Source organism: Crocuta crocuta, unplaced genomic scaffold (genome assembly GCF_008692635.1).
Source record: "Crocuta crocuta isolate KB4526 unplaced genomic scaffold, BGI_CrCroc_1.0 scaffold290, whole genome shotgun sequence".
NCBI classification, from domain to species: domain Eukaryota; kingdom Metazoa; phylum Chordata; class Mammalia; order Carnivora; family Hyaenidae; genus Crocuta; species Crocuta crocuta.
The window spans coordinates 3,110,947-3,130,950 of record NW_027527429.1 but is presented as its reverse complement, the minus strand read 5'-3'; positions in this window follow the sequence as shown (position 1 = coordinate 3,130,950).

The following is a 20,004-nucleotide window of genomic DNA, read 5'->3' as shown; positions in this document are numbered from 1 at the left end:
CGCAAGCGGCAAATCAGAGTCCAGAATTCTGAATGGGATCACCATGAAGGTAACAAAATGATACTGTCACGAAGTCCAGATACTTCCTGACACGGACTATCATCCACCCGCTCTGCTGTCAGATAAACTGGGCGCTTTGCCTCCGGTAAAGTTGCTAGATTCGCTCAGTTCTGCGTCCCAGCCGAAGCAGACCTCTGTCCCGCCCCAGCGGCCACCCTGGTCTCATCCAGTCCCCATCAAGAACAGTTAAATACAATAGATAGAAGTCTCTGCCGTCGCGTGGCCCGCAGTCCCCTGTCCCTCTGCTCGCTTGAATCAACCTCGGTTTTTAATGCTGCCTTAACTCAAAGAATTATTTTTTAATGACTTCTCTCTCTTGCTGGACTGCAACTTCTGAGATGCACTTTATGGGATTATTTTATTAATAACTTTCCGCATGCGCCAGGCCGTAACCTCCTTGTGGTCACTGACGGTATGTATAGTAGGTGCTCAAGAAATACTTGCTGAACACACAGGCTGGTCAAACCCCCGGCAGCCTGCCAGGCAGTGCCCTGGGGGATCTGCAAGCAGGCAGAAGAGAAGCAGATCCGTACGGGGGGCTCAGCCCCGAGTGGCCAAGAAAAGCTGACTGTTGCTCGCTTTAAGGTCACCCTACGCAGGTACTCGGAGGAGGCTGTGACTGGAAACGGGACCAAGCGAACAGAGGGGCCGCCTCCGTTGGGGTGGGGTGTGTGGATGGGGGCGGGTGGACATGCTCACAGGCCCCCGCCCTGCTCAGGCTGCACTGAGCCTCCTGCTGAGGCTGAGCCAGGAGCCTCCGGGGGACCTGGCGTCACCCCACCGCACAGAGAGGCCCGGCAGCTTTTCTAAGAAAGAGGCGCAGAATTTGAAGCCGGAGCGGGCTGTGTGCACACTCACACTGGGTTCCCTGGGCCCTGGTGTGCTTTCAGCCACTTGCAGAGGGCGCCCGTGCGCACTTCTCACGGGGAGAACAGCGGTGCAGGGGTGCCCGGGGAGGGGGGGAAGGGGCTCAGTCGGTGAAGCATCCGACTCTGATCTCAGCTCTCAGGTCATGATCTCACGGTCTGCGAGTTCAAATCCCATGTCGGGCTCTGCGCTGACAGTGCAGAGCCTCCTTGGAACACTCTCTCTCTCTCTCTCTCTCTCTCCCTCTTGCTCTGCCCCTCCCCTGCTCTCTTCCTCTCTCAAAATAAATAAACATTTAAAAAAAGAAAAAACAGCGGTGCACTGAGCCTGCCCAGGGGAACCACCAGCCCGGACTCACTGAGGACAGTAGCTGAGGACAGTCAGCTTGACAGCAAATGCTCAGAAACACACGGAGTAGGGCGGTGGTCACCAAAGGCTGAGGGCGGGCAAGGGGAAGATGTCTGTCAAGGGTACGGACTTCCAGCCGCAGGGTTAGCAAGTGCCGGGCATGGGATGCACGGCATGGAGATCACAGCTACTGATCCTGTGTTACACACTCCAAAGTCCCTAAGAGAGTAGACCTTCCATGTTCTCAGCACCAAAAAGAAACAGTAATTAGGAGACAGGAGGAGGGGGAGGGGAGCAGCTAACTCCATGGCGGGCATCGGCCGAGATACATAAATGTATCAAGTCAACGGGGTGCACGCCTTAAACCTGCACCACGTCAGATGCCAGTCACACCTCAACAAAGCCGGAAAAAAGAGACACTTTTAAGGATGGAATTTCCGAGCTTTCTGCACCACCTCCAGCTACTCCCTGGTTTCTAGTCGGAAGTACTTAGGGCTGCTGCTTAGAAGTAGGTCTCTTATTGATTTCTACCGGAATTTTTCACGGAGAAAGTTCTAAGACACCTGCAACAATGCCTTCTCAAGTATGTGAAGATACCCCTCCAAGTTTGCCTTGCTATTTACGCGCTCAGATTAATAAAGCTCTTAAGTCGAGGAAATCTTCAGCCCAAAACACATCCGCATTAATCAAAACAGGTGGAATATGAATGAATACACCATTGCTATGATAATCACATTCCAGCGTCCTACTTCTTCGGCAGTGATGCATCTCTTTGTTTAAAAATAGTATTTCATGGGGTGGGGGGGGCCTGGGTGGCTCAGTTGGTTAAGCATCTGACTCTTGGTTTCAGCTCAAGTCATGATCTCATGGTTCATGAGTTCAAGCCCCACATCAGGCTCCGAGCTGACAGTGCTTGGGATTCTATCTCTCCCTCTCTCTCTGTCCCTCCCTCACTCGCTCTGTCTCTCTCTCAAAATAAATAGATGAGAACTTCAAAAAATAAAAAATAAATAAAAATATTTCACTATAAATATAGACACATCATTGTCAATATGAAAAAAATTAAATCTCTCGTAATCCCACATCCTTAATATAAAAAGGAGTGCCATTTGCCTATTTTCTTCTTGTTTTTCTTTCCTATGAATCTTAAAAACAAGCAAACCAAAACCCATAGTTTTAACATAAAATTCTATATCCTCCATTTAAACAAAACAATATGTATTAAAAGCAGTTTTCCCCATTGCTGTATATGTTCTATATGAATTCAGCCTACAGACATTTAATGACCCGCAGAACACTCTTACAGCTTTTCCACTTTGCTGAACCATTTCCCAACGATTAGATTCTTTTTCGGTCACAAGTGTCTTCTCTGTAATGAATAAGGCTGCAGAAAGCACTTTCATGTCTCCTTTCTGTGTGATTATATGTTGTAAGCCTCTAATAGAGACTAGAGCCCTCTGTTCAGAGAGAAAATTAAAAATAGAACTTATGACCCAGCTTCTGGAATTTAATCGAGACGGGGTCGTTTGAAGTCCTTCTAAATACAAAGGTGTTCTCAGGAAGGAAACGTTCGTGATTAGGGTTGAGAGACACTCCCTGTAGCATCCTGATTAAGGGCTTTTTTTTTTTAGTCTTACAAGCTCATCTCCTTTTCACAAAAGGGAAAAAGAAAGGATTGCAATCCCAAACTCATCCTTTTCTGGGGTGGGAGAGGGCATTTGGGGGAAGGGTCCGGTTTGCTGAGTGTGTCGTGCGGAACCACGTCACTCGTGAGCATCATCCCTGCCCCAGAACGTGAAGGACACGGGACTACGTGCCGCGTGTGCTATCGCCCGTCTGTGCCCCCCGAGCACCTAGGTCATCGGCAGTGGGTCCCTCCGAGGGCTCCTCTCGCCTGCCAGCAGCGAACGGTGACCGCCTGCCGGGTGACCACCTGCGGGGGACTTTCCCGGGGAGCCACCACCTCGCCAGGAGCCTCCTGCTGGGAGCCCGACCTCGCAGCTGCAGGGGCTCCAACATGGCACTTCTGCCGCCGGAGAACAAGCTCACCACCCCGCTCTTTGCCCTTCTGATGGTGTGCACGAGGACAAGGTCACAGGCACTCACACACACGTGCATACATGTACACACACACACCAAAACACACAGACATACATCGGCACATGCAGACAGAGACACACACACACACGGGTACACACAGACACACACATGGGTACACACAGACACACACGGGTACACACAGACACACACATGGGTACACACAAACACAGAGACACATGGGTACACACACACATATGCATACATGTATACACACACTGAAATACACAGACCCACACATGGGTACACACAGACACATGGGTACACACAGACACATGGGTACACACACACATATGCATACATGTATACACACACTGAAATACACAGACCCACACATGGGTACACAGACCCACACATGGGTACACACAGACACACACATATGGGTACATACACACGCATACATGTATACAAACACACTGAAATACACAGACACAGACACAAACGCAAGTGCACACGCACACTCTACAAAGCACGCAGAAGTTGAAACGATGACTCACGTGTTCCTGGGGCCTGGTCACCTCCGGGAAGCCTGCCGGCTTGTCATCCCAGGGTCCTGCGGGGCCTCTGCCTGCCTCCCCTCTCTCCCTCCTGTGGCCCAGGGCAAGGCTTGCTTCCCTGATCGGGCGGGCTGGGGCGGCGGGGACGGGGGGGTCCTGCTCCAACAGAAAGCAGGGCAGAAGAGCAGCCCCCGCTCGGGCCCCGAAGTCGAGCCTCCTCCCCGCTTCCCGGAGGCTCCCAGGGCAGAGTCCGCCAGGGCCAGGCGTCACCGGGGAGGCGCAGGGCAGAGGCCGACTATAAAGCCGGCTCTGCAGGTGTTCGCTGTCATCCAGCTCAGGGGAGCGTCTAGGCTTTGTTCCCTGGCCCTCCTTTCAGTGCTGAGGACCCCTCACGCCGTTCCTTCCGGAAGCCGTGGGGATCTCTGTTGCTCTCAAAACTTTAAGCTGGGGGTGGGGAGGGTTGTATTTTGGTCAAATGAATTGATTCCTGCCACAAACAGCTGGAAGCCAGCTCTCATGGGCTGGTCCTGGGGCCAAACAACCGGATCCTTCCTGGCGCCATGGGGGTGGGGAGAGGGGCTGTGTCTCTCTAAACACCCCCCCCCGCTTTGTCACCCTTCAGCCCAAGTGTTCGTCCCAGGGGGCGGGAAGACCCAGCCACCGGAGGGACGAATGGAAGGAGTCTCCCGTCCCCCTGAGCTGCCGGGAGACACTCTGACGCCCTGTGGGGTGGGTGCTGGGGGGCCATCTACGCCAGGCTCCTGCGGGGACGCCCTCACGCCGCCCCTTTGGGCCCAGCTTCCCTCTGCTGAGCCCACGCCGCCTCTGGGGCAGGGGGAGCCTTCCTGCGCACAATCGTTTCCTCCGGGGTGTGGCCACCTCCCTGGACCCCAGCGTGGCCGGGCCCTGCCACCTTGGAGACTCAGGAGCTCCCCCACTTGTGACGGTGCCGTCCCCCACCCTGACCCCCGCAGACCAGTAACCAATGTCCCAGGGAGGATGTGCCCTCCGCCTGTGTGACCCATACGGGGGAGGTCCGGTTTGGAAACAGATGAAGGTGCTTTTCTTCTCTTTTTTAGCACAGATGGGCTCCTCCCCATTTGCGGTGAAGTATCGGCCTTCCTGCAGGGGGGGGGGGCGCACAATGAGAGGGAGTCGTCAATGGCAGTTTTACGGAGACAAGGTCATTGATAACCAGCACCCTGCATCCCGAAGGGGGAGTTTTGTGCCTGTGGTCAGACAATAGATTTCAAAGCCAGGCCCTGTCCAGAGTTTCGGAGTTTGTTCAGCTCCCTCGTGACTATCCAGCTGTCCGGAGATTCTGACTGAGGGTCCCAAGTGGCAGGCTCCGGGCCCGGGTCTTCATCCCGGGCTGTGTGACAGGCGGCCACAAGCATGTTTATCGTCTCTTGGTCTCTGTGGGTCAGCGGTGTGGGTACAGCTGACCGGGTCCTCTGCTGAGGGTCGCCCAGGCTGCAGTCATGGTGTCGGCTGGGCCGCAGGCTTTCTGGAGCCCAAGGTCCTTTCCGAGCTGGCTGTGGGCAGAATTCAGCTCCTTGCTGTTGTGGGACTGAGGTCCCATGTTCCTGCTGGCCGTCAGCCAGGGCCCATCTCCGCTCTTACAGCCCACCTGCGGGCCCTTGTCATGTGGCCCCTCAGGCCCTGTCACACATGCCGGCTTGCTTCTTCAAGGCCAGCAGGAGAGTCTCTCTGACCGCCAGACCCTCTTTTAAAGAGTTCTCCTGATTAGGTGAGGCCCACCAGGCATGTCTCCCTTTTCATTAACTCAAAGTCAACTGCTAAGAGACCTTAATCACATCTGCAAAAAGCCCTTCACCTTTGCGGTGGAACATCACCTAACTCAGGAGTGACATCCATCCTATTCACAGCCCGGGGCATCCTCAGAGAGAAGGGATTGTACAGGGTGTGGACACCATGGACCAGTAGCTTAGAATCCTGCCTGCCCCAGTGCCTGAGCTAAAGCTGCACGCCTTATCCGGCTGACCCAGAGTAAATCTAACCATTAGCACGCTGCTGGTGGGCAGTGGTAACCACTGGCTGGTCCTAGGGCTCAAGCCAACCCTGAACAAGCTGACCCCTTCCCATCACACAAGGCCCAGGAAGACCGTGAGAGGCCAGGACCCAGCTATTGTGAGGCCCAGGGGCCTCACTACTCTTCTGGTCTCAGTGTTAGTCTGCACAGTTCACAACCTGGCAGGTCTTCTGCAGTCTGTAGTCCCTCCTGCCCTCTCCACGTGGCCCCCAAATGGTCCCTTTCATCTCTGTAGTACGATCTCACCACAGAGAGACATCTGCCAGGAGAGAGAGAAACCAGCGTGCTCATGTTTAAATCTGAAGATGCACTCCCACGTGGACACGCAGGCAGGCTCAGATGCAAAGGAACTCCCTGGCAGGAAGGGGCAAGACTTAGAGCGCATTCTGATCCAAAACCCCATTGGAATACCGGATTGTGCTCACCGGAATGAAGGCCAGTTGTGGTGGAAATCAGGGAAAAATAGCACCTAAGTTGTTCACTTATGTGACCACTGTTGATCTCATCTTGGTGGAGCTGTACCAACCTTTGAGCTTTCTCTCTTGGCATTTTATCAACTTTCCCGTATGCGCATCGACAGAGAGAATCTTTGCTACACAGCATAATTGGGCCACACGTACGAGCATCCACATTCATAGGCATATATAGTAAAACCTTGGTTTGGAAGCGTTTCCAGAAACACGCTTGTCATCCAAAGCACTTGCATCTCAAAGCCAATCTCAAGGACCATTGGCTCAGCTGTGATCACGTGACGTTTGGCATCACGTTCGACTTGTATTGCAAGACACCACTGGTTCATCGAGTTAAAACATACTGGATACATTTCCTCGTCTTGCAGAACGCTCGCAAAGCAAGTTATTTGCAATCCAAGGTTTTACTGTGTTCCCCTTTGGAAAGAAATACAAAATCATAGAATTTTGAAGCCAGCAGGGCTCCCAGGGATAATCTGGTCTGAGCACCCAGCTGCTGGCTGACGATGGTCTGCAACACCTTGGCCAACTGATTTTTCAGTCTCTGCTCTGACATCTGCAGTGATGTGGTGGGGGTTTCTCTTTCCCGGGCAGTCCCTGCACATGGGCTCTTTCACATCCAAATCAGCCTTTTGTAACTTCCCACCCATTTGACTTCCTGGGGTCACGTGGCGAACGCCTGACCCACCGCCACAGAAACATTTCTGAGATTTTGGAAGCAGTTGTCAGGGCTTGTCGCGGACACTGCCAACGACCTGCCTGGACCCTCTGGTCCCCTGCTCCTTGTGAAGAGGCCACCGGTGTGGCCCAGACCGTTACCACATCTCCTTTCCGGGAAGCATGCCCAGTGACCCTGCTGTGGGAATTTGTGGGGAAGAGGGATGTCCCCTTCCTCCTTGGGCTTCCTATAGTTAAGGATCAGATCCAGTGTGGTAGATGGCTGACGTACAGGTCTTCCAGAATGTTCTTATCTCCTAAGGCCTTTTGAGATAAGCAGAAACAGACGTCTGCCTTGCCTCAAAACCTTCACCCTTGCTTATCTCAATGGAAAATTCCAGCAGGGATTTCTGAACACCAAGTGAAATTCCTCAGCTCAGCAATCAGTTTGGCGCTTGGCTGCCCGCCAGCCTGAGCAGAGTGGAGAGGAGCAGAGCAAAGCAATGAAGCAAAGTCCGGCCCGAGGCACCCAGGACCCCACAGGCCCGGACAGGGGCCTGCCCAGCGAGAGGCGGCCACTCCAGACTCGTACAAAGTCCTAACGGAGCAGTGGGTGCAGGCAGAAGACACAGGCTCACCCGGCCAGACGGAAGCGGAAGGGTCAAGGTAGACCCTCCAGGAAGGTAAGGTTGGACTCACTGAAGATGGACCAGAAACGCCCAGCGGCAGGAAGAGGAAGGGCTTTCTGAAGGGAAACAGTTGCGTCGCCACGGACATTGTCCCCGTCCTTGGTCTGTGACCTCTCCCCTCACCCTACTGCTCTCCACTGGCCACGCGTGGCCCCGACCCAGGGTCTTTACTGCCGCTATTCCTTCTATCCGGAAATTCCTCCTCCTGGATGGACACACTTCAGGGCCGCGTTCACATCTTATGGCTGTTGTAAGAAATGACCCTAAACTGAGTGGCTTAAAACAACACAGACTTAACTCTCTGGAGGTTAGAAGCTGAAATTAAGGAGTTCATGGAGGTGTTTCCTCCCGGCACCTCTGAGAGAGAATCTGTCCCTGGCCTTTCTCCTGACTCGCTGTGGCTGCTGACAGCCCCCAGCTCCCGTGGCTGTGGCTGCATCAGGCCCATCCCCACCTTGGCCTCACACAGTCTCCTCTTCTCCCAGAGATGCTCACCTTGGATTTGGGACCCACCGCTTAATGCAGGATGACCTTGTCTCCAGATCTCTAACTCAATGACATCTGCAAAAACTCTTGCCAAATAATGTCACAGTCACGTGTACCACAGGTTAAGACGTGGGCACATCTTTCAGGGGACCACACAATTCAGTCCACAGGGCCTGCTCGCATATCACCTGCCCCACAACCCCTTCTCTGACCGACCTACCCAACCACTCCCTGCCCCTTGTCGGCCTTGTGGTATTTCTCTCCATGACACGGCAGCTCACATGCTTTATATTTTCCTTATTGTCTATTGCTGTCTCCCTGACTACACTATAAATTCCTAAGGGCAGGATTTTTTAAGTGTTCTGTTCACTGTTGTAACTTCAGGGCCAAGAACAAAGCCTGGCACATAATAGTCACCAGGCAAGTATTCGTTGAATCAATCTTTGCATGTAAGTGCTTAGAGAAAATTCTGAACTCACGATTTCAGGATACTCCTGGATCAAACCATCCATGAGCCTAATGTGAAGAATTCCTGAATTAGAAGGAAGGATTTCTGAAGACAGGAAGACCTGCTTTTGAAGCCAAAACTAACATCACACTTAATAGAAAGGCAGTAGGAATATTTTAATTAAACACAGGAGACGAAACAAGTATTCCCTGTATTAATTTTCCTTTTATTATTATTTTCCATGGCATTTTATATCCTTGTTCACACATTATGATAGTAAAACCAAAACACACACACACACACACACCAAAAAAGAAAGAAAGAAAGAATTAACACAAGAAAGAGGATGGATGTCGTCATTTACAGATAATTTTATACTTAGAAAATCCAAGAGGACATCAGCTATAATATTATTAAGGATAGACTTTTAGACAAAAATGAATTAAACTACCAAATATTAATTGATGAGAGACACAGAAGACTGGATACGTGAAGACACTCAGTATGTTCCCAGAGATTAAGCATCATGACCTTGACACTTCCTCTAACCCAACTTAATTTAATGCAACATGAGCTACATTGCATTAGCACGCTTGATAAAGCGTGGAGCAATCTACCTGTCAAACATCAACAGCTGTAGGCTGGCTTAAGAATCTATGCCTCATATCTTGTCTCAGTGGAATAACATGTTTTAACTTTCAAGTACACGACTTATAAATAAATGTTCTGGGCACAGCCCATGACGGGGGCAAACTCATTGGCATGAACACATTCTCCATCTTTCCCACCACTCACCTTCTGAAATGAATTCCAGCTTCACTTTCTCTGCTTGCTCTCTGGTCCGTGCCTTCCACGGGGCTTTTTCTCTTTTTTCTCCTTCGCCTCATTGCAGGCCTTACAGGGAGTGCATGTAACACTGGATAAAGCTGGAGAGGAGGTAAAGGGGGTACAGACCCCCAAATACAAAGTGGACAAGGCTGTCTGCATGTTCATGCTTCATGTGCATGTCTTGAAAACAGTTTATGGAGTTGAGTATTAACATTTTTCTCCTCTCTGCCTTCTAATTTAGAGTATCTGGTCCATTTACCTTTAACGTAATCAATGATACGGTTCTGCTTCAGTCTACCATCTTGATGTTCATTTCCCATTTGCTACCTGTCTTCTTCCTTCATTCTTCTTTTCCATCTCCTTTTGAGCGCATCAAGTATTTGTAGTATTCCATTCTCTCTCTTTCACTGATTTATTAAGTATATTATATTATAATTTTCAGTTCTCTGATTTCTATTGGGTACTTTTTTAATATAATTTCTAAATCTCTTTTGAAATTCACACTTCTTTGCCTATTATATGAGCTTTCTTTTCATATGGATTCTTGGTCATATTTGTCAGAGTATTTTAAACTTTTTGTCTACAAATGTCAACATTTGGTTGGGTTTGTGGGTCTATTTCTATTGATTGGTGCTATTTTGTTTTTTCTGTGACCAAGGGTCACATTTCCTTGTTTCTTCATATGTCTGGGAACTGTTGATATGTACTGAATACTGTGAATGACATGTTTACATTTGAAGAGTGTTGACCTGTTTCCAGCAGCCAGTTCAATTACTGGTGGATCACTATGAGCCTGTGGAAATTTGTTTTATACCTGCTTGGGGTTGGACCTATTTTGATTTGCCATGAATCCTAGGGTGAATCATAGTCCTGGCCCTTAGCCTTGGCTCCTAAACTGAGCTCCTTCTGGAGTCTCAAAGGAAAGTCTAAGGAGTCAACCATGATCTTTTATGTGGTAGAACATGAACTCCACACTCTGTCTCCCCTACAGTGGGCAGGAGCTGAGGCTCTGACATCTCTTAACACCCTACAGTCAACACTTGCCACCAAGCTTCTTGCAGTTCTACCTGTATGTGCACCATTGAGAGTTCAGCTAAGGATTTAAGGACAGTGAATATGCAGCATTTGGGGCCTCTCTCCTCTGTGGCTCCCTTCTCTTCAAGATTTCATCCCTCCATGATTGAAAATGGAGGCAAGTATGTGTGCTATTTTATTTTGTTCTTACCTTTGAAGAGGTAGAAGCAGCATGTCAGGACAGTACCAGCTATAAGGCAACCCAGAAACCCAGCCATTCCAAACCAACACCACCAATCAAGTTTATATTGCCAAGAAATATATGCCAAGAAATATATTGTGCGAAACCAGAGGAGAACGTTCTACATAAACATCAACAGCATACCACACTGAACCGGTGATTCCTGGGGCACCCGAAAGAAAGGAAAGTTGCTGAAAAATAATGCAGGGTTTCCAAATGTAAATTCAAGGAGATCCACCTGCTACCCAAAATGGATGGCATCATTTAGAGGAATAATAACAATGTGAGGGATTCATGGACAACTCAAATTTTGGATACCTTTTCTATGACTTCCTTTTGCTTTCTGTTTTGTATTTCTCCCAAATTGTATATTAGTTGATACATAAAGAGAAATACAAAAATTTTAAAGAAAAGATTTCATCCCTCTACCCAACAACAGCAGAATACACATTCTCCTCAAGCTCCTGTGGAATAGTCACCAAGATAGACCACCTTATGAGCCATCAAACGCACCTTCACAAACTTAAATAGAAATCACACAGTGTCTGCTCTCAGTTCAACAAAATTAACCTTGAAATCGGGAACAGAAAGATAACTGGAAATCCCCAAATACTTGGAGATTAAACAATCCACTTCCAAATAACACGTGAGGCAAAGAAATCTAACCGGAAATTTGAAAATGTTTTGCACTAAATGAAAATGAAAATACAACTTGTCAAAATTGGCTAGATGCAGCAAAAGCAGTGCTCAGAGGGAAATAGATACGTGCAGTGAATGCACGTATCAGAAAAGAAGAAAGATCTAAAATCAACCACCCAAGCCTCCACCTTAGGAAACTAGAAAAAGAAGAACAAATTAAATCCAAAGTAAGAAGAAAAGAAAGAATAAGAATTAGAGGAGGTGCCAATGTAACTGAAAACAGAAAATCAACAGAGAAAATCGAAGAAACCAAAAATCGGTTCTTTGAGAAGATCAGTAAATGAATGAGCCACTAGCCAGGCTAAGATAAAAAAGAGAGAGGAGACAAATTATTACTTTTGGAAGTGAAAGAGGACAACACTACAGGCTCACAGACAATGAAAGGGTAATGAAGGAATGCTGTGAACAACTCCATGCCCACAAATGTGATGACCTGGGAGAGACGGAACAATCCCTGGAAAGACACAATCTGCCAAAACTCACACAAGAAATCATCTAAATAGGCTTATGTCTATCAAAGAAATTGAATCAATAATTAAAAACCTTCCAAAACAGAAAGCACCAGGTCTAGATGGGTTCACTGGTGAATTCTACCAAACATTTAAAGAAGAAATCAAATCAGTTCTCTACAATTTCCTCCCGAGGATGAAAGTAGAGGGAATTCTTCCTAACTGATTCTATGAGGCCAGCATTACCCTAATACCCAAAACCAGACAAAGACATTATAAGAAAAGAAAACTAGAAAGGCACCTGGGTAACTTAGTCCGTTAAGCATCCAACTTCGGCTCGTGTCATGATCTTGTGGTTCATGAGTTTGAGCCCCTCGTCAGGCTCTGCACTGACATCTCAGAGCCTGGAACCTGCTTGGATTCTTTGTCTCCCTCGCTCTCTGCCCCTCCTCCACTTGCTCTCTCTCTCCCTCTCTCAAAAATAAATAAACATTAAAAAAGAAAACTAGAGATCAATATCTCTCATGAACAGGTACAAAAGTCCTCAACAAATATTATCAAACCAAATTCAACAATGTATAAAAAGAATTATTCACGACGACCAGGTGAGATTTAACCCAGGTATGCAAGGCCAGTTCAACATTCAAAAAATCAGTGAATGTGATCCATTACATTTAGATGCTGAAAAAGAAAAATCGCATGATCATATCGCTAGATGCAGAAAAGGCATTTACAAAATCCAACACCCATTCATGACAAAAACTCTCAGTAAACTAAGATCCCCCCACCCCCATTTTCCAGCCACTCTGGCGGCCTGAACTGCATTCTCTGACTCCTCAGACCTGTAAGCTCCAGCTGTCCTGCCCTGAACACAGTGGGGACGCCCTCAGAGGGAAGTCACATCAACATGATCTCACCCAGAGCAGGCCCCTTCCTTCAAGGGCCAAATCACCCCCGCGCTGCTTCACGCCCCTTCAGGCTCTGTGCTGAGTCTCGAACAACCCCAGTCCTTCACTGCTCACACCTCCTGTGCTTCAGGCCCGGCTTTATTCATCTTTTTCAGACGTAGGAACTGAGGTTCCAGAAGTCAGTGAGCTGCTCCAGGTCCCACAGCTTGCAAAGGACAGAGCGGGCTCCAAACTCACGTCTGTCAGATGCCAAGGCATCCAACCCTCTCTCTGTGCTTGCCCACCCACGCTTTCTTCTCTCAGTCAGGGAGGGCCAGGCAGGGGCCAGGCAGGCCCTACCTGGCCTCTACAGGGAGTAGTGCTGGAGGTTCCAGCTGCAGGGGTGAGAGGTGAGAGCCGGTTCCTCCGAGAGCTGCCCCCAAACCTGTCCTTTCAGCAAAGCAGGAGGAGAGAGGAGCCAGGAGGTGAGGAGCCCTGCACCAGCTGCTGGGTGGGGACGTGACGTCCAGATGGGGCCCCCTGACTGGCACTGGTGGTGCCATCGCCCTTGAGCCTCCATAGCAGCAGCTCAGCCCCTCCTCCCCCCGCTGCAGGGCCTCCAGTCCCTGCCCAGCCAGTGGGCACAAGGCCGCCATGTTGTCAGCTCTTTAGCCATAAGGGATTTCAGTGGGGGGGGGGGGATTCTGGCCATGCAGTAGGTCTCGTGGGGGCTGGGCTGAAGTGATTCAGGACTTGCTGCAGTTCTAGGGACCAAATTATAAGCTGCCACCTCTCTAGAGACCCACCACTGTCCTTCTAGTTCCTTCTTTCTGTCCACCTTCTTGGTCTCTACTGTTGTGGCCAAGTGCCCACAAGAGAACATGACCATCCTAGTTAGTCATTTGGACCTAACAAGTGACATAGTGAGTGTGTGCTTGTGTTACAACCACTCTCTCTGTTGGGTAAACTCCGTGCCCCTATCAGTAGGGGCCCAGGAAGAGATGGGGGTGCCTCACAGCATGATCCGTGCAGCCACGCGGGGCCAAGCTCTGAAGGACCTGGGCTCGGTCTGATATTCTGTGTCGGGCAATTGACCTCTCAGAGGGCCCTGGTTGGATTCGGTTCTGCACTCCTTTCCTGGGGCTGATGTAACAAATCACCATGGACCGGAGGCTTAAAACAAGAGAAATGTGTTGCCCCACAGCCCTGGAGGCCTGGAAATCAAGGTTTCCACAGGGCTGGTTCCTTCTGGAAGCCCTGAGAGAGAAGCTGTTCCATGCCTCTCTCCTAGTTTCTGGTGGTTCCTGCCAATCCCTAGTTCTCTGAGGACAGGAATTTTGGGGGACACTCTTCAACCTGGTACAGTTCAACCTCGTTCAGCCTAGTGTCCAGAGACCTCTTCCGTTCAGGAACCCTCAAAGGACTAGGCCTGAGCAAACACCCAGTTCCCTTTTCACAGAGGCAGACCTACCCAAGAGCATGTTGGCTGAGCTTCTCAGGAATGTCAGGAATGACACCCAAGGTGGTACGAGTTGGACTGTGTCTCCCCCAGAATTCATACGCTGAAGTCCTAATGTCCAGGACCTCAGCACACGGCCTCATTTGGACATAGAGGCCGATGAGTGGTAATCGGGTTAAAGTGAGGTCATCACAGTGGGACCTAGCCCAGCACGACAGGTGTCCTTATGAAAAGGGGAAGTTAGGCCAAGATGGAGGAGACGCTTCTAGAAGCCAGAGGACGCCAAAGATTCCACCAGAAGCCAGGGAGGGGCAGGGGGCCGATGCTCCCTTGCCGTCTCCAGTGTATTTTGAAAACATTCTTTCGGCCGCAAGTTATGAAATTAACTCGAGCTCCCAGGAATAGAAGGGGTTTTATTAGACATCCACTGAGGCTGCTCCTTGAAGCCCAGAGCTTGGAATCGATCGGCATCCCTGCCTCTCTGTGCTCACAGCAGCCCTCAGATCTGGGATGGACGAGGGGCCAGCCCTGCCCAGCTGTCAATCACTCGGCCTCCACACTCCCATCCCCAGGATCCACGGACTGCGGAGGAAGCTAGGGGAGGGAGGTGGGAGTGTGGGAAATGTGAATAAACTTCTGAGCAAAAGGGGGTTGGCTCCTCATGAGCAGAGCAGACAGTCCTCAGAGGGATGGCTGTTACTCGAATGATTATCATGTAATAATTATTACTCGTGCTACACACGGACCACAAGATACTAAAACATGACAACCAGTCTGGTTTTATACTGTTCCAACTTCTCAGGGCAAATGTACCTAAAATGCATTCTGATCCCAGAAAGGACAGACACCGGCGGCTGTTCCCAAAGCAGCTCATGCGTCCCTGCAAATTCCATCGGTTGAAACCAACCCCCTCCCCTTCCCCCCACCCCCAGCTGGCTGATGGCATTCGGAAGTGGGGCCTTTGGGGGCAGATTAAGCATGAGGGCTGAGGGCGAGTCCTCATGAATAGGATTAGTGCCCTTGTAAAAGAAACCTTGTAAAAGACTTCCTCCCCTCCCACCACCGAGGACACAGCAAGTCCCTGAACCAGGAAGTGGGCCTCCACCAGACACCGAATCCGCCAGCACCTTGATCCTGGACACCGTAGCCTCCAGCACCCCAGTGAGAAAGGCAGGTGATATTCTGCTATAGCAGCCTGAATGGACTAAGTCAGCCACAGAAAGCTCCAGGCGGGGTGCCCTGCATGGGGGCTGAGTCCCTCTGAGGCAGTCTTACAGCCGGAAGGCCCTTGACCAATGTCTTGTCCGACAGACCCTGTACTCTGTCGCCTCCGAGAGCGGGCTCAGCGAATTCTAGACCCGTGTCATACAATCCTAGGACCGGCGCTGTATGGCCAGCTGTGTGTGGAATGACCCTTCCCTGCAATCCCTTCTTGGGGAGTCAATGCACAACCCCATTTGCCTGAGGAGTCCCATGGGGGAGCTGTGCACCCCCTGTTCACCTCTGTTCACCATTCTTTAAACCCGCGTTTCCCAAAGTTACTGGATCCTAAGGGCACTTTTGATGAACTGCCATTAGCATGCCCTGTAAGGAAGCCCGTGTTGGGGGAAACCCATCCGACCGGGTGCCAGCGCCTCCTAGGGGCGCTCCTGGACATGCCCCGTGTGCCCCTCAGGCCCCAGCGCTAAAAAAGTCCTTGCTCATGCTGCGTGAGGGATGCCTGCCCCTCTCCCCGCCATCCACTCGGCTCCGCCTCTTCACATCACCAAACCCCCCTCCTCCACCTGCCCTTCTGGACACTCTGTCCGTGCCCAACATAAATGTCCTCCAGGAACGAGACCAAAGCCCCAGGAGCAGTCTGACCAACAAAGAATGTAGTGAGCACATCATTGCTTTTTGCACAAGAGATCTCAAAACTTGTCCTTCATTAAATATTTATCAAAAACCTTCCCGCGCCCCCGGAACTGTGCCAGAGAGCCCTGAAGACACAAGAAAATGCCCAGGGAGCCTCCTGTGGATTGAAAAGGCCAAAGAAAACTTCACAGAAGTAAATAATATAAATTTCCATTATTCACAACAGCAATACGAGAAATGTTGCCGTAGCGGTATATGGTGAGCCCCTGAGAGCATGAAGGACAATCGGAACCCCCAAAGCACTCAGTGCCCTCCCTCCTGGCCAGAGTGCAGAAGGCACTGGGGGAAATGCTGCTTGGAAGCCAGGCAAGGGAAGGCGCTACCTGATCCATTCCAGGCCTTTCTTCCTCTCCAGGTTTGCTGTGAAGAGGTCTTCTCCTAAGTACTGTGGCCCGTGGTTATCCTGCCCAGAACATGGCAGGTGAAGAAGACACCTTCCCAGGGGGCAGAACAGAAAGCAGAGGCTGGGGTGAGATTCCACAGAGGAAGGCTCTTTCCATCAGGACCGGTGACTGTAAAAGCCCCAATGACCACAGGAGCTGCCACCATCAATAGTGACTAAGATGCTCTTCAAGGATGCCAGGCAAGGCTTTGCTTCCCTTTGGACTCCACCAAAGGAGGCTACCCACCTGCCTTATTCCCAGACGACCTTCTGTACATAGTTACTGAACTGGTGAGTGAATATGTGCATGGGGGGTAAATGGGAAAAAAAGAAAACCCAGTGGAGTTAAATGCCATGTGAGTAAATGAATGAGACACATGTCCTTTAGGAACTGAAATAATGTGGGTCCCTGCATGCTGATCGTTTCCCCCACAATCCATTCATCAACCACCCAGGAAGGCAAAAGCAAGCTCTTGCCCAAGACTGGGAAGTGGAAAGGTATTGACGTATTCTGCTTGCACATGTCTGCACGCGTGCACACACACACGTGGGGACGCACATGCTTACCTGCCGATCTGTGGTCTGGACTGCCTCTTTCTCGCTTGCCTCTCTCAGACACTGACATGGCTTTGTCCCCTTCTCTGGGCTTGTTCTGGAGGGTGGCCCTCCTTCCTGGGATCAGCCCTGGCCTTTCCCTCGGCCCAGTCCCTGCCCTTTCCACCCTGACTCTCCTCCCCAAGGCCAGAGGCCATACTCCCTCTTGGGAGCTGTGTCTCGAGCCCCAGTGGCCTTGATCAATAGCTCAGTTCCGGTGCTGAGCCAGGATCCGGAGTCCCCTTCTCAGAGTGACAAGACTGTGTTTCCGGAGAGTTGTGGGGGAGAAACAAAAATTTTCCCTCTACTCTTCTCAGTTCTTGGCTGGGAGCCCTGTCATAAAAGGTAGAATGAGAAGAGAAAGACAAACAGAAGTTGATTAACATGCATCCATGGGAGACACCCAGAAAAAAGTGGCCCAAGCCACTGGCTGAAATACCATCCTTAGCTAGAGACAGAAGGCAGAGAGCGCGGTGGTCCAGTTCCGGGGAGGTTACCAGGAAAAGCACAGCAAAGCAGGATAAGGTTGTGCAGATTTGAGCAGCGCCATCTCCACCGATCTGAGTTTCTCATGGTCTTTAGCGCCATCTTCTCTTCCTGCTGGAGAGGGAGCCACCCCCACACCCAGAACTGTCCTGTGCGCATGCAAATTTCTCTTACAAACGAGCAACTGCTACCCTGTTTTCTGCGCTTCTCTTGTGCCTACTGTTTCTTAAAATAATCAGCTCAGAATAATCCTCCTGCCAAAGAGGCACTTGGGGGGTGGCAGAAGTTGCTACCCTTCATAGCCTAACACTCTCGTCCTTAGGGCAGTGAAATCGGGGCCGTGAGGCCCAGGGCACAGCAAGGCAACCGTGCACAGCTTCCCCGCCTGGGCCTTCCTTGGCTACAGTTTCCTCCATTGGGAATAAACCATACGCATCCACAAAGCAGGTGTCCCTTCCTGATTTCCCAGTGAGACGCTGCACTGGAGCAGGGTGGTGATGCACTTGACTCATGCCTTAGCTCCTTTTGCTGCCTTGAGACCCACTGAGGACAGGAAGTGGGTCTCACTCCTTTCTCTTCTCTCCCGTGCATGCCCTGCACACAGTAGGTTCTCTGCTGCACCTGTGCCGTGGGCCCTGGACTCCCCCGAGCCGTCAGCAGGGGTGGCTACTGCAGGCGATCATTGCGAGGACCCTATCTCACATGGCTGATTGCATTTCACTGGGAGTAAGAAAAATGTTTCCCAGGAAGAAAACCCATATCATCTTTGTTCTGCTCGACAGAGCTGGATTTTAGAAGCTGTTCTTTGTCTGGGGAAATGGATGTAAAGAATTCACCTTGAGCACAGGATGCAAATGAGTAAGTGGCAAACAATTTTTCCTGATGTTCCTAAAATAGATTGGGTGCTGGTGGGAGAGGCTTTGCGTTGGCCCAGAGCCCTGAGCGTTGTTACCGCTGAGAGTGAGCCCAGGCGGAGCATAAACTCCTTCAGAATGTTTTCAATTGATCAGTGCCATCTTCAAGCGCAGAAATGCCCACTGATTTTTTTTCAGAAGAAAGTCTTCAGAGCATTATTCAGCATCACAAAAACTTGGTGAGATGTTTATATGGTTTAAAAATTGGCAGATTGAGAACACGGAGTGCTTTGAAAGCCACTGCCAAAAATACGGCAATCATCGTCTCGTAATAATGAAAAAGAGCTGAAACAGCTGTGCTCAATTTCCGCTTTGGAGGCTTGGGGGTGAGTAGTTGATAAAGACGGTGTTTGGCTCAGGAATACAGTGATCCTTGGAGGAGAGAGGCTGCATTAGCTCACAGTGCGTGTAAGGAGTGGAAGGGCACGGCGACTTCACCCTCAAAGTGCCTCCCCAGATGTGCAGACACGTACAGCCCATCAAACTGCACAGTACCAGCCTGCACCTAAGATCGCCCAGACAGTAGTGCCAAACGGAACACAACAGCAAGTCCAAACACAGCCCAGAAGCCCCTGGCTCTGCCTGAGGATGCAAAAGCTAACAGGGATTAATTGGCTAATTGGGGGTTGGGGGGGGGGAGGTCTGATTCATTTCATGGCAGGTTCAACAAGCCAGCATACACTGTGGGCCAGTCACCTGCTTATCTTGGCATCCTGATGTTACCAGTGGTCCTTCTGCAGGAAAACTACGTGCTGTGGGGATGAGACCCCACAACTAACGGTAGGAAGGAACCAGATGGAACTATCCAAGCTCCCAAACTCTCCCCAAGATGGCTGTCAAATAGGCTGAACACCAACCGTCCCTTTGTTTATCCAGCATTCCCACGCCCTGGAGGAAGTGATGTGTTTGGGCAAAGTCACTGCATTAAAACTGAGTTTGATCTGACGTCTAATTTTTTTAATGTTTTATTTATTTCTGAGAGAGAGAGAGAGAGAGACAGCGTGAGCAGGGGAGGGTCAGAGAGAGAGGGAGACACAGAATCTGAAACAGGCTCCAGGCTCTGAGCTAGCTGTCAGCACAGAGCCCGACGCAGGGCTCGAACCCACGAACCATGAGATCATGACCTGAGCCGAAGTCGGACACTTAACCGACTGAGCCACCCAGGCGCCCCTGATCTGACGTCCAAGGGGCAAATGATCTCCTCTCTCGCCAGCTTCTGTGTTCATTGGTTTGGTTGTTTTCCCTTTTAAAACACTCTTTTTTTTACTGAAGTATAATTTACACGTAATAAGATGCACAAGTTTTAAGCATAGATGTCTTTCTACATGCATGTAGATGTGCGTGCAAAACTTTGATGACAAATGTATACGTGTATGTCATGGCAGGTGACCGCCTGGTTTCAGTTTTTCCGGGACTATCCCTGTTTGAAAACCGAAAGTCTGATGTCTCAGGAAGCCCCTCTTCC